This window comes from Podarcis gaigeae (genome assembly GCF_964106915.1).
Source record: "Podarcis gaigeae genome assembly, chromosome: 8".
In the NCBI taxonomy this organism is placed as follows: domain Eukaryota; kingdom Metazoa; phylum Chordata; class Lepidosauria; order Squamata; family Lacertidae; genus Podarcis; species Podarcis gaigeae.
In genome coordinates, this window is record NC_139684.1 from 22,107,952 (window position 1) to 22,122,097 (window position 14,146).

Sequence of the window (14,146 nt, forward strand, 5' to 3'; positions counted from 1 at the left end):
GCTTGGAGCTGGGGCTGGGGCTTGGTGGGCATTTTAGATAGTTAGCTAGCTTAGAAAGGAGGGTGGGAATTTTTCCCGGAAGAAACGTGCAGGCTGTAAGTAGGATTCCTTTCCCTTTTCTTGGTCTCCGGGGGGGGGGGGGGAGTCCCAAGGTCCCCGACACAGCCTTGGCTCTCTGGAAATCGAACCGGCCAATCTTCTCCAGAGAGCTCAGCTCCTCCACACTCTTTCCCTTCCTTCCTTTTTTTCTCCCCTCAAATGAGGGAGCCAGGCTCTCTGGGCCTTGGCATGGCTGTAGCTCTTGAACCCAGAGCACTTGGGGCCTCCTTTCTCTCTCTGCCAGCCCTTTGTGCCCTGGGGTGCCTTTTTCGACCTCTGGTGATGCCCTTTCAGGTCACTGAACTGCAGAGAGATGGGAAGAATTGAGCCAGACGCCCCTCCTCACACAAACACCCCCAAGAATTGGGGCAGCAGGCTTCTGAGTCGCTCTCTCTTCTTGTCTCTTCTAGGTTCAGGTACTTGAGGCACCTGATCAGCTGCAGCAACAGGGTGACCCCCCTGCAAGGCCCAGAGCAGCCCATGGCGCCAGGTGAGCAAGTGGCCCTCCTTTTTGGGACAGAGGAAGGCAGGAATAGGCTAGGGGGCAGCTAGTCAAAAGATGCAAAGAGCCAGATAGCTGGATCCGACCGAAGGTCCATCTTGGCCAATGACTGGAAACCCAACACCCCCCACCCAGCAGCCAACCCATTTTGTGCAGTCTGATGGAGGACACAGGGGGCTGGGCTGGGGGGGCAGGTGTCAGCTGGAGGGGCACCTTCCCTGGGGAGCCACATTCTGGGGGAAGGAGGCTGGGATTGTCCCCCAAGCCCTGGGGGGGGTCCCCTCCCCTTTAGCAGGACTTGGAATCCAGGAGAAAACTCTTGCAATAGCATTCCCAGGTGCTCAGGGATGGACTCACCTGTTCCCATGTCCTTCTCTTTGTAGATGGGCTGCATGTCCACATCCCTTCCCTAGGGGTGGGTATTGGAGAAAACAAGAGCAGGGACTGGACCCCTTAGAACTGCCCCCCCCTGTTGCCTGGGCTCTTTGCCCCCCACTCTGCACTCTTGGATGCAGAGACTCCCCCCCCCCCTTGAGGAACCGACAGCCTGACTTTTGCATTTCAGCTGCTGGAGGAAGATCAGCTATACTTCCTGGAGGTCATCCAGAACTGCCAGGCAGCTCGGCTCAGGGGGCTCCAAACCCTGAAGTGCTCCAAGGAGGAGACGGTCAAAGCTATTCTGGTGAGTGGTGTGAGGGACCCCCATGGGGAGGTGGGGCAGAGAGGGGCTTTGGGGGAAGGGGTTGTTCATTTGCTGGAGAGGAGGACCCTGTCGCCTTAGGGCATGGGGTTGCCATTCCCCAGGGGCCATCCCCTTTGGGCATGGGGTTGACCCCCCCAGGGGTCAGAGTCATCCTCCAGAGGCCCTGGAAAGAGCTGACTTTCCTCCTCTGTTCTCTTCCAGGACATCTTGGGGCCCTTGGAGAACTTCAGGAATTGCCCCCTGACCCTGGCCTTGGAGGCCCTCCTCCAGCTGAGGTGAGTGGGGTCTTTGGGATAGATGCGGGGCAGAACTCCAGGGGGAGCTCCAGGTGCGGAAGAGCAGGCAGGAGGGAGAAGGGGGCAAGGGAGACTTGGAGGAGGCAGCATCTAACTCCTTCATCTCTGCAGCTTCATGAGGCCAGATTTCACTTGGGTTAGGGCGATTGTGCACAGGACATTTGGGGCCGTGTTGAAAGTTGCCGAGAAGGAGGAGGACAGAGAGGTACGTCCTTTGTCTTGACCTCCCTTCGCAGGCTCGTTTTTCTTCTTCTTCACACACTTGCAAGATTTAACCCAGCACTCAAACTCTCTCCTCTTTTCCTGCAAGAACTGAAGCGGCACTTCCGGCTCCTGCTGGGGGGGTCTCCGTATGGAAGCCGCCAATCCTGGCACCCTCCTCCAGCTTCTCAGGGTAAGTGTCCCGATGGCATCAGGAGAGTGTTGCCCCCCCGTCCCTTACCCAGCAGACTGTCCCATTTCTGGGGCATGGAGTCCCCTGTCCTGTTTGGCCCCCAATTTGTCCCACTTTTGAAGCGATGAGAAGAGAAACTGGCACTTGTGTGCTTCCCCCAACTTGCTCGGAGCTGAGGCACTTGAGCCTGACCTGCTGCTTTGGCCCAGACTGGCCCCTGACTCTGGGACGCTCTTTCCTCCCGCAGGACTTCCGAGGTTACGCCCTTGGGGAAAGTGGGGAGGATCAGAAACTAGTGGCCAGCAGCATTGCTTCTGGCCATTGCCCAGAAATTCCCCCACCTCAGAGTAAGTACCTCACCTTCTTCTATTCATTTCTTTGGTTGCTTCCATCCCCCAAGAGCACACCCCTCCAGTGCCTTTTAACACAGATGATGCACTGTGTGTCCCTGGAGGCAAGGATGAGGCCAGAGGCTTTTCCTGCCCCCTTTCTTGCTGCTGCCCTTCCACCTCTGCCCAGGAGGCTGCAGGGCCCAGGGAGGTCCTCTGAGACAAGGGATTGGGCTCAAGGCAGTGAGAGGCCCGTCCTTCCTGGTTTGGGGCTGCTTCTGTGCTCTCTTGCACCCGTCCAGATTGGCTTTCGTAGTATCATCTGACCCAGATTTTTCTTTCCTCTGCAGAAGACAGAGGTCTGTCCTTTGTCTGGACTTGTCTTTGTGAGGCTCTTGCAGAATTCCAACCAGGACTTAACCTCTCTTCTCTCTTTTCCCGCAAGAACTGAAGCGGCACTTCCAGTGCCTGCTGAGGGGTCTCCACTTTGGACATGGGCAGCGCAATCATCCACACAACTTTCCAGGCCACCTAGAAGAAAAGAATGAGGGGGAGAGGGAGGTATGAACTTAGTCTTGACTTCTCTTGACTTTTCTTGCCCAGGTCATTGGGAGCTGCCAGGAAGTTGTGCTGAGAGGCTTCAGGACCATTCGGACATCTGAGCATCTGGCTGCAGAGGCCATTCTGGTGAGTGATCGGTTGTGTGAGGGACCCCCGCAGGGAGCTGGGTGGGTGGGAGGGTCAGGGATGGGCAAGCCAAACTTGGAGTTTGGGGTTGGGGCCGTCTTCCTGACTTTTCTCCTCTGCTTTCTTCCAGGACATTCTGGGGGACTTTGACGAGCACCTCCTAATTCTTGACTTGGCCCTGGAGGCCCTTTTCCAATGGAGGTGAGTTGTGTCTTTTGAATGGACATGGTTGTGGGGGGGAGAAGTTCAGGGTAGGGAGGAGGGGGCAAGGGGGACTCGGAGGAGGCAGCGTCTAAGCCTCTCCCCACCATCTCCAAACTTCTCCTCCAACCTCTATAGTGCAATAGTCCACAGGACATTTGAGGCACTCCTGGAGGAAGAAAAGGAGGAGGACATGTCGTTGGTCTTGACATGGCTCCTTCTTCTTCCTCTTCACACACTTCCACAATTGCACACAGGACTCAAAATCTCTTGTCTCTTTTCCCTCCTTGCCCTTTGTGGACCTACTGGCTTGAACATGGGCATCACACACAGGAACTGAAGTGGCACTTCCACCATCTGCTTTGGGGCTTCTGACAGAGACCTCAAATGCTTCACACCTCCCCCTCCTGCTTAACATAAGTGTCCTGATGGCATCGGAGATGATAAAGGGATGCCAGGGACTCCGTGGTAGGGGCAATGGAGGGCCGCTTTGGCTCAGACTGGCCCCTGACCCTGAGATGCTCTTTCCTCCCGCAGGACCTTCGATGTTATGCCCTAGAGGAAAGTGGGGAGCCAAAAAAACCTGGTGGCCAGCAGCATCTCTTCACTGGTTCCCCCATCTCAGAGTAAGTAGCTCTCCTTCATGGATTCAATCCTTTGAATCCTTCCATCTCCCCAAGAGGCTCCCAAAGCTACTTATCCTTTGCAGTCGATAACAGACCTAACGGGGAAAAACTGCCTACTCTTCTGATGACATCAGAGAATTCTAGATGACATCAACTCATTCCATACCATTATGGATGCATGATTCCCACAGACAAGTTTCCCAAGACAAGGGCCTTCGCTGACCACTTGAGTGTCCTCTTCAGCATCCCCAAAGAATGAGCTGGGCTGCAAAAGCTGCACCAAAGGGATGGGGCAACCCAGGCTAAAGGGAGTGGGGCTGTCCTCCCCCCCCCCAATCTCACCAGGCTGCTAGGTAGGAGAGCAAGAGCCAGAGAGAGTTGTGGGAGACACAGAGACTGGGTTGCTCTGTGCTGAAGTCAAAGCTGCGACTAACGGAGAAACAAGATCTGCTGGGGTTGTCAATGCTGTGAGCCCCTCTATCCTAAAACCATATAGCATAAAGACACCACAGTCTCTGCTGACCTTCATTCCAAGGGAATCAAAGACCCCTGGAGTTTCACTGCTCAGAGACTGGGGTAGTTTGCAAATACAAACACATACACACACAATAATTTGTGCCTGTATTCCTAACACATAACTAAGCGTGAAGGGCATGTTATGTGCTTTAGCAACAGCCCACCTGTAAATAAGGAAATGCAGCCTCCGTTGCTGATTTATGAAAAAAGCAAGAAAGCAAATCTTCTCTGACCGTGGAGGCAGAGCAGAGACATCCCGGCTGGTAGCCATTGGTAACCATGAATGTGTCTTGTCTTCTTATGTAGCCATGCGGCTTGGTGCCCACACATTTTGTTGAGCCTGAGACATTTTTCTGCCTGTGGCGACAGAGAATCCTAGATTTGTAGGGCTTTGAAGGGACCCCAAGGGTCATCTAGCCCACATATACCCCTGAAATGGAAGAAGGCAGCGCACACATACACTGGTTCCATGTATGGAGTCCAGCTGGAGGGGTGGCTGGGTTTTATTCTAGCTCCACCAACTCTGGGGGCTGGAGACTAGCTTAGGGGGCTACAGTGCAGCCTGCATGGCCCCCACACGGCTCTGTCCTCCAGTCCTTTCCTGTTGCCCCCCCTACTTTAGCACCTGAAGCAGCCTCGTCTCCCTGCCTAACAGGAAGGCCAGCCCTTTCTCTCTTTCTTTGGCCTTTGCTATATCACAGGCCTAGATGCTTAGCAAACGTTTTTGGGGAGCCGAGGCAGGGAGACAAAGACTGGCAACAGAATCAGAAAGGGCACCAGGTTTGGGTGAGCAAAGCTCTCCAGCTTAGCCATCTAGTCAATTGAAAACAAAGTAGTGAAAGGAATTGATTTTGATGATGTGATTTCAAAATTTGCAGAGTTAGGGGGGGGGGGAAGGTTTTAAGTGCTTATGCTCACAATGTTAAGTAAATAAAGCAGAAAGCAACTCTTTCAACTGTAAGTATTTTATTTCTCCTTCTTTTAAGAATTTCAAGTGGGAGTGATAAGAAATATTCTGCACCGGGTACCATCTGACCCTGCTACGCCACTGGTCTGAGACGTTCCTTTGGGCCAGCTGTGAAGAGCACCATAGACACACACCCCTGCCACCCCCATCTAGAGAGCTAGGCTGCAAACGTCTGCCTGGATCCTTCAAAGGTTTATATTGGTCAGAACAGACAGTACTGTAGGGATGGAGGAGTTGTGACCACTCGACCCGCTTTCGTTCTATTCTCAGCTTTGCATCCCACAATGTCAGTGCTGCAATTGTACTAAACCACGAGACTGTCACATTGGGATCTCTGCAAGGTCATTGCACTCCTGCTCCTGTATAGTTCAACACTTTCTGCCTTCTTCACTGCTGACCCAAAGGAAGTTGCAAGATCTCCCTTCCTGTAAGGAAGAGCCAATGCTGCCCTCTTGTGGCATATGCTGGGATTCCCCCTCGCCATCTTCACTTTCCAAGCCCCGTGTGGGACTCCCCAATAGACGCCGGTCTTTATTCGCTGTGTATTTATCCCAGCCTTCCTGCAAGGAGTGCAGGGAAGCTGATAAGGTTCTCATAACTCAACCCAGTGCAGTAGCGTAGTGTGGATTATATACATAGCTTCTTGGATTTGAGATCACATTTCCCAGCACCTAGTGTATGGGTCGTCAAACTAAGGTCTGCAGGCCAGATCAGGCCCAATTGCCTTCTGGATCGGGCCCACAGACAGTCCGGGAATTAACATGTGGATCACCATTGCGTGTGTTCTTTCCCTTTCTCTCCCCCTCTCTCTCACATGGTGGCATTGGCACCTCCTCCCTCCCTCCTCCTGGCTTCTCCCTGCCCTGCCTAGAGGAGGAAGGGAGCTGGGCTTTGTTGGTGCCAGCAGCAGCGGCAGCAGCGCTCGAGCAGCCGCCATTTTAAGCAGCCCCTCTCCAGAGCCCTTTCATGCGCCACTTATCATTCCTCTGCCGCCACCGCCGCCAGCCCCTGCTGCTCGCAAGACACAGGTAAGCAGCTTCAAAATATAGTCCGGCCCCCCACAAGGTCTGAGGGACAGTGGACTGCCCCCCTGCTGAAAAAGTTTGCTGACCCCTGACCTAGCTCATGTTAACCACTACACTGGACTTGGCTCCCCAGGCACCTTTCATCTGCCTCGCTCCCTGAATGCACCCTTTCCTAAAATACTTTTTGTGCCACTTTAAGAACTATGAGCAAACCTGAAAACTCACCCAGTAGGTTCAGCTTCAGTGGGGACCCATTTTTAAAAAATCAAAAGGTCAAAAAACAACAGCCACACACCAATTGCCCTCTTAGAAGCACAACCTGGGCCGCACCCAGGACTGCCTCATCAACACAAATTTGCACCCTCCGGGAGTGATTTCACCTGGCTAGAATGTGGGCTTGAGCTCTGAGCTTGCCTCCTTTTTACCTGGTGGATAGAAAAGGGCATGTGAGTGAATGTAGGAACTAGACTACTGGGTAAAGTTACATTTTAGATTAGATGATCTACAACAGGGGTCAGCAAACTTTTTCAGCAGGGGGCCGGTCCAGTGTCCCTCAGACCTTGTGAGGGGCCGGACTATATATATTTTTTTTTTGGGGGGATGAATGAATTCCTATGCCCCACAAATAACCCACCCAGAGATGCATTTTAAATAAAAGCACACATTCCATTCATGTAATAATAATAATAATAATAATAATAATAATAATAATAAATTTTATTTATACCACGCCCTCCCCAGCCAAGACTGTGCTCAGGGCGGCTAACACCAGATATAAAAACAATTGATTAAAATACAACTTAAAAACAAGATTAAAACACAACATTAAGATGCAGCCTCATTTCAGTGGAAACTCAAATCAAAAACTTTTGGGGGATGAAAATGTCAAATCTTCACCAAGTGTGTAAAAACATGCTGATTCCCGGACCGTCCACGAGCCGGATTTAGGAGGTGATTGGGCTGGATCCGGCCCCCGGGCCTTAGTTTGCCTACCCATGGTCTTGCGACCTGAAACTCACTATTGTGTCTTTGTCAGCTTGGCCAGCAGATGGAGCACATTTCACAAAATATGGTGAAGTTACAAGTGAGTGAAGCCCATTTAGTCCAGCATCCTGTTCACACAGTGGCCAACCAGATGGCTGTGGGAAACCTGCAAGCAGGACCTGAGCACAAGAGCCTTCTCACCTCCTGTGGTTTCAGAAGTATTGCTGTCTCTGACAGTGGAGGCAGTGCATAGTCATCATGGCTAGCAGCCATGGCTAGCCTTCTCCTCCATGAATTTGTCTAATCTTTTAAAACCACCCAAGTTTGTGGCCATCACCACCTCCTGTGTGAGTGAGTTCCATAGTTTAACTATGTGCTACATGAAGAAGTGTTTTCTTTTTAACTTGCTTCCTCTATCCTCCGAAGATTTGGGGAAATTTATCCCTTTCAGTTTGACATATTTCCGCATCAGTTCATGATTTATTGTTTTATTGTTTTTAGTCAGCATTCTTGCCAGCAATTCTGCAAGTATACACATTTTTGCAAGTGATAGCCCCTAATGTCATGCAGTTTTGCATATCATTTACACCAGTATATGCATCTTTGTGAACACTTTTCCTGCAGTATAGGCACTTAAAAAGGTAAAGGGACCCCTGACCATTAGGTCCAGTCGTAGCTGACTCTGGGGTTGTGGCGCTCATCTTGCTTTATTGGCCGAGGGAGCCGGCGTACAGCTTCCGGGTCATGTGGACAGCATGACTAAGTCGCTTCTGGCGAACCAGAGCAGCGCACAGAAATGCCGTTTACCTTCCAGCCGGAGCGGTACCTATTTATCTACTTGTACTTTGACGTGCTTTCGAACTGCTAGGTTGGCAGGAGCAGGGACTGAGCAACGGGAGCTCACCCCATCATGGGGATTCGAACCGCCGACCTTCTGATCGACAAGTCCTAGGCTCTGTGGTTTAACCCACAGCGCCACCCACACCCCAAAAACAAAGGCTTACCCAATCCCTAACCTCACAAAAGTTGTGACGATTGTTACTAGGTAGGCAAAAACTCAATGGCCAGTGCCAATTTGCCAAGTAGAAAAAATTCCTACCCGGCCCCAACAAAATGGTGACCGACAATTGTCCATAGCAAGGTCATATCTGAGCAAAGCATGAAAAGAGGGTGCATCGCAAAATTCAGGCACCTGCGAATCCGTCAGCATTTTAGTGTAAATCTCTCCCAACACTCACATATTTGCATGCAGTTGTCATGGATGGGCTGGATGCAGAGGACTTGTGGGAGGCACCAGCTGGGAAACCCTGAAGGGAACCCTCAGAGGAAGAAGGCTTCGAAACGAGGGGATTGGTGTTGGGACGATGATGAGTGGTCAGAGGAAGAAGAGGCAGCAAACTGGGAGGAACAGGTGTCAGAAGCTGAAGGCATAACAGGATTTAGTGAGAGGGAAGAGGCTGGGGCAGAGAGCAGTCCAGCATCAGAGGCAGAAGCAGAGCAGGGTCAAGAGGCAGAGTGGATGCAGGCTGCTGAAGAAGCCAGGGAGTCTCCCTTTCCTGATGTATCCAACTCCCTTCCTGTCTGGTCTCCCAGAACGATGAAGAGGGTGGAGCAAAGAGAGACAAGGCAAACTAGCCTTAGACTGCCAGGGAAGGAACTGGGGGAGGAGCCTTAGAGAGCGGTGGGAAGGCAGGGAGGGACCTTCAGTCCTCGCAACTGCCTCATTGGAGCAACACCTACTGGGAAGAGTTGCTGTGGTCGCTCGTCCTGCGTTGCATGTGCATTCTGTAGTTGACCTCCTTTGCAATGTTTTAGTTTGAAATCTTTAAGATAACATTTTAGTTTCCTGTTCCTTATGGTGCATCAAAAGCATGCTTTATATTTGGCTTTCGTCAGTAATGTTTTGTTCCAGATTGTGTCATTTGATGTTTGCACGTGTTGCAAACGGACTTGAGATCCCCCTGCTTAAAATAAAGTAGGGCAGAAATGAAATGAATAATAATAAAACTAGAATACGATGCGTCAAAAAGCATGCAATGGAGCAAAGGATGACTTGAGCTCATGAGCTTATCTCGGGTGCAGCCGGAGTTGTACAACCTGACTCCTGCACACTCAGCAATTTGGTGGGAAATACCCCAAAACACATGGGCTTCGGTCACGTATAGAAATAGCATTCCTGCCAAAAGCTGATTTAATCATTTTTTTATTTTGCAGATCATCTAAGTCTGAGTCAGCACCTTTTAACTCTTCTGCCAAACTTGGTAGAAAAATAGACTAAGCAAATCCTTCCTTGGCAGATAAGACCAATTCCTGTCAGCGAGGTTTTGAAACAACTGCAAGGTGTGATATGCTGGCAATGAAATGGTGCATGCTATCTTGTACTTTTAAACTGAATCTTTCCATGTTTTGTATTTTATAGCTTTGTTAACTGCTTAGAGATTTTCTTACAAACCAGTGGTATACAAATTTTGTTAATTAAAATAAATGAATGAATGCGCCTGCAGCTGGTGGTGTGATCTGGCTGCAGAAGTGTATCCACAGAATTTTAGAATTGTAGAGTTGGAATGGACCCCCCAAGGATCATCTAGTCCAACCCCCTGAATCGTAGGTAAAGAGTCCCCGACAGGTGGCCATCCAACCTCTCTAAAAACCTACAATGAGGAGAGTCATTGGATTCAGGGGCAGAGCTAGTTTACGTAAGGGTTTAAAAGCCCCAATTAAACATGCAATTGGGAGGGAGCAATGGGAGAAGGAGGCCCTGTGACTCTTCTGCCTCCTAACCACACTGCAGAGATCAGGATTGAACCAGGTGGTGGCCTGGTTCATTCCTGATGGGGGCGACTTCCCCAGCTCCTTCCCTGCAAGGGAACATACCAGTTGCTGGAAGCCACAGGAGGACAGGATGCCAGAGTAGAATGGCCTGACCCAGTAGGCTCATATTATGTTCTCAGCTGCCTTGGTAGCTCAGTTGGTAGAGCATGAGGCTCTTAATCTTAAGGTCGTGGGTTCAAGCCCCACATTGGGCAGATGATTCCTGCATTGTGCAGAGAGTTGGACAAGATGGCCCTTGTGGTCTCTTCCACCTCTATGGTTCTATGATACAGCCTGTAAGGTTCAAGAAGAGTCAGACACATACCCCGTTTTGTTAAGATTCACAGTTTATTTATTAATGTAAATACCACTTAATGCCAAAATAGGCTTCTGTGGTTTACAAAGTACATAGAAGACTCCTTTTACACCAGGGTGGGAAAGCTTTTTCAGCCAGAGGGCCACATCTAAGGGCAACTCTCTAAGGGCCACATGCCAGGTGTGGGTGGGGTCACAAGTAAAAGTAGGAGGAGCAACACGTGTGAATGTTACCCTTGCAGAGTTTCTGCACATGCTCACAAGCTCTATCCTCCATCCCGGCTAGCAAGAGATCCTGTTGGAGAGTAAGGGCATTATCCAACCAGGGAGGAATGCTGGAAATGAATGCAAAGCAGCTGGGTAAGGGGTGTGTGGCCTGGAGAGATGGAGCGTGGTCTCAGAATACAGTGGTACCTTGGATTACAGACGCTTCAGGTTACAGACTTCGCTAACCCAGAAATAGTACCTCAGGTTAAGAACTTTGCTTCAGGATGAGAACAGAAATCGTGCTCCGGCGGCGCAGCAGCAGCAGGAGGCCCCATTAGGTAAAGTGGTGCTTCAGGTTAAGAACAATTTCAGGTTAAGAACGGACCTCTGGAACGAATTAAGTACTTAACCTGAGGTACCACTGTAGTTCCAAGAGCCAGATAGAGAGGCCTTGATATACAGTGGTACCTCGGGTTAAAGACACTTCAGGTTACAGACTCCGCTAACCCAGACTCCGCTAACCCAGAAATAGTACCTTGGGTTAAGAACTTTGCTTCAGGATGAGAACAGAAATCGCTCAGCAGCGGCAACGGGAGGCCCCTTTAGCCAAAGGTGGTACCTCGGGTTAAGAACAGTTTCAGGTTAAGAAGAGAACGAATTAAGTTCTTAACCCTAGGTACCACTGTATACACACACACAGTGGAAAGAAATCCCCTAAAAAACACAAGAATACCAGCCTGCCACATTGCTGGCGTCCTTGGCAACCAAGCTCCAAGAGAGAGTGACTCTGAAATCAGAGATTGGAAGTCAGCTGTTCCAAGCCTGCCTGCTGCCAGGAAAGACTGTTTCAAAATAAAGAATCCTTGAGTGACACGGCACCATTTCATGTTGAAATAGAATTCATCTGCTTGCATTTTTTAAAAAAGTTAAGTCTCCTAAAATATGCTTCCCGTCCCCCGTGGACTTTTGTCTAATATACACATTTTTGGGAAACAATGTCCTCTAATATGGTGCATTATTTTCACAAATATATACCTTTTTTTACACACCTGTTTGCCTAGCATGCACTTTTTTTTTTGCATTGCAAAATCTGAAGCACTGCAAGCTTTGAAAAAACAACAACTAGCAAGTTTCCACTTGTGTATCAGTTCACAAAGTGCAAATAAGTAAATAAATGTTGGAAGCACATAGGTATTCATTTCAGCTATGGGATTTTTTCTTCACACTCATTCTTGAAAAGAAGTCATTGACTGAGTCAGTTTCCTGCCAGCGATAGATCATATTGAAACTGCACATCTACAAAATAATACTAATAGATAGGTAGATTACAAAATGAGGTGGGTTTTTTTTTCTACATGTAGCTTCCAGCCCTACACATCTCAAAATCCAGTATCCATTTCAGTGGGGTTGGGGTTATCTCTATTAACACAGGGTTCAATCCTGCTTTGTGCTGCTTTGTCAGGGTGTTCCGGGCAAGGAATGTGCCGACAAAGCAAATCCCTTCCCCTCACCCCACAGATCACCTGGTCACCTGGTGTCATCAGATGCATTGGGGTTCCCCACCCCGATCTAAATGGTTGCTTCTCTTGTTCTTGTGTTGGGAGTAAATGGGCTGTATGAAATGATAGCATGTGATCAGATGGGTAGTATAGAATCCAATAATTGTAGAGGGGGTAGGTACCCCAAGGGTCATCTAGTCCAATCTCTTGTAACCCTAAAGAGACCCTGTCAATAGTTGACAGTACTGGTAATTAGCAAATGGTAGTTAGAGTAGACCCACTGAAATTAATGCCCATAACTAACTTATTTCCGTTTCTTTCAATGGGTTAACTTTGAGTAGGACTTAGTTGGGTTGTATCCAATGCTAGTCTTCTTCAGAGTAGGTCCATTGGTATGAACAGCCATGACGAACAGGTCCATTGGTTTCTATGGGTCTATTTGGAGTAAAGCATAGTTGGCTATAACCTTATGTCTTCATAGCTTTGACCGTCTAAAAGAAAGATGTTTCATGTCACATCAGTTTCCCCCGATTTGTGCTTTTGAATCTACAAGCAGAACCTCAGGCTGGAAGCTTTTCATAAAGCCATCTTGCCATGATGAATAGTTGGAAAGTTCAGGACGGACAAAGGAAAGTCCTTCTTTGCACAGCACTTTTTCAGCTGTGGAATTCTATCCCCAAAATGGCAGCGACACTCACCTTCTTGGATAGCTTGGAAAGAAGGTTAGAAAGATTCCTGCAGGAGAACAAGGCTATCAGCAGCTATGAGCCATCACGGCAATGAATGAGCTACCTTCCACAGTAGAGACTGGATGCCTGTGAAAACCAGGTGGGAATAGTTGCTGCTGCACTCAAGTTCTGCGTCCAGGCTTCCCATTGAGGCATCTGGTTGTCCACCAAGTGAGAACAGGACGTTGGAGCAGATGGACCTTTGCCCTGATCCAGAGAGGCTCTTATTATGTTTAATTTTGGCATGTCGGGTTGCTATTAAAGATATTGGAGTGAGAAAAGGGAGGAAAAATGGGCAGGGGGAGGAGCTGCTATGCCTAGCATTGGCTCCACCCACTGTGACTCTTGACTACAGCTACCATTCACTGATGTGACCTACATCACACCAGGTACAACTGGGACCATCTGCTACTGACCCTTGGGAATCCTTTTGTTTTTTGGTGGGGGGAGGGAAGGAAGACCAGAGTGAAAATGCTTCTAATGAATCAAATGAAGACTATCAGGCAGATTTCTTCTCTCTCTTCCTCACACACTCACTGAATCGCAAAGGCAAGGAAAGGGTTGTTTGAACAGCCTAGTATTCTTAGGATCAAATTGCACCCGAGGCTAGCAGAAATATTTATTTCTCCTGTGGTTGATCCATTATCATACAAGGGTGGACAGGTAGGGATTGTGGGGTGGGGGGTGAGGAGAGAGATATTCCATTTTGTTGACATGAGGAACTAGCTAATTCACACTTCACAAACTGGCATGTAAATCAGAAACCACAAATATCCTTCAAAATTTGCAGTTCTGCGAAAGTTGCAGTTCTCCAGCCAATGTGTACAGAAATGCATTATGGTGGTGGTGGTGAGGATGCACCATAGAATAACACACTTTGGTGCAAACAATATGCAATATAATAAACCAAAGTGCATTGTATTATGGGAAATGGCTTGCAGAAATGAGTACGTTAATTGAAACTGTGTATGAAACTGCCAGGAGAAATTTGCACGAGTGAACTTTCACGACAGAAATAGTGCTTTTAAAGAAAAAAGAACACCCCACAAATTATTGTGGAAATGTGGAGACCTGAATCTAAGAGCGGGGGAAATGAAAGATACTGAAATGGAAAGGTTTGCCAATGTCAGCAGTTGTCTGGTGGTCAGAGTTCAAGAGCCAGGTGGTGTTTTTGCCTAGCTTCAAGTTCACCCAACTCTTCACTGCTCCGGTGGTCTGATTCGCTTGGAGTCGTTTCCTTTCACCGTCCTGCTGCCA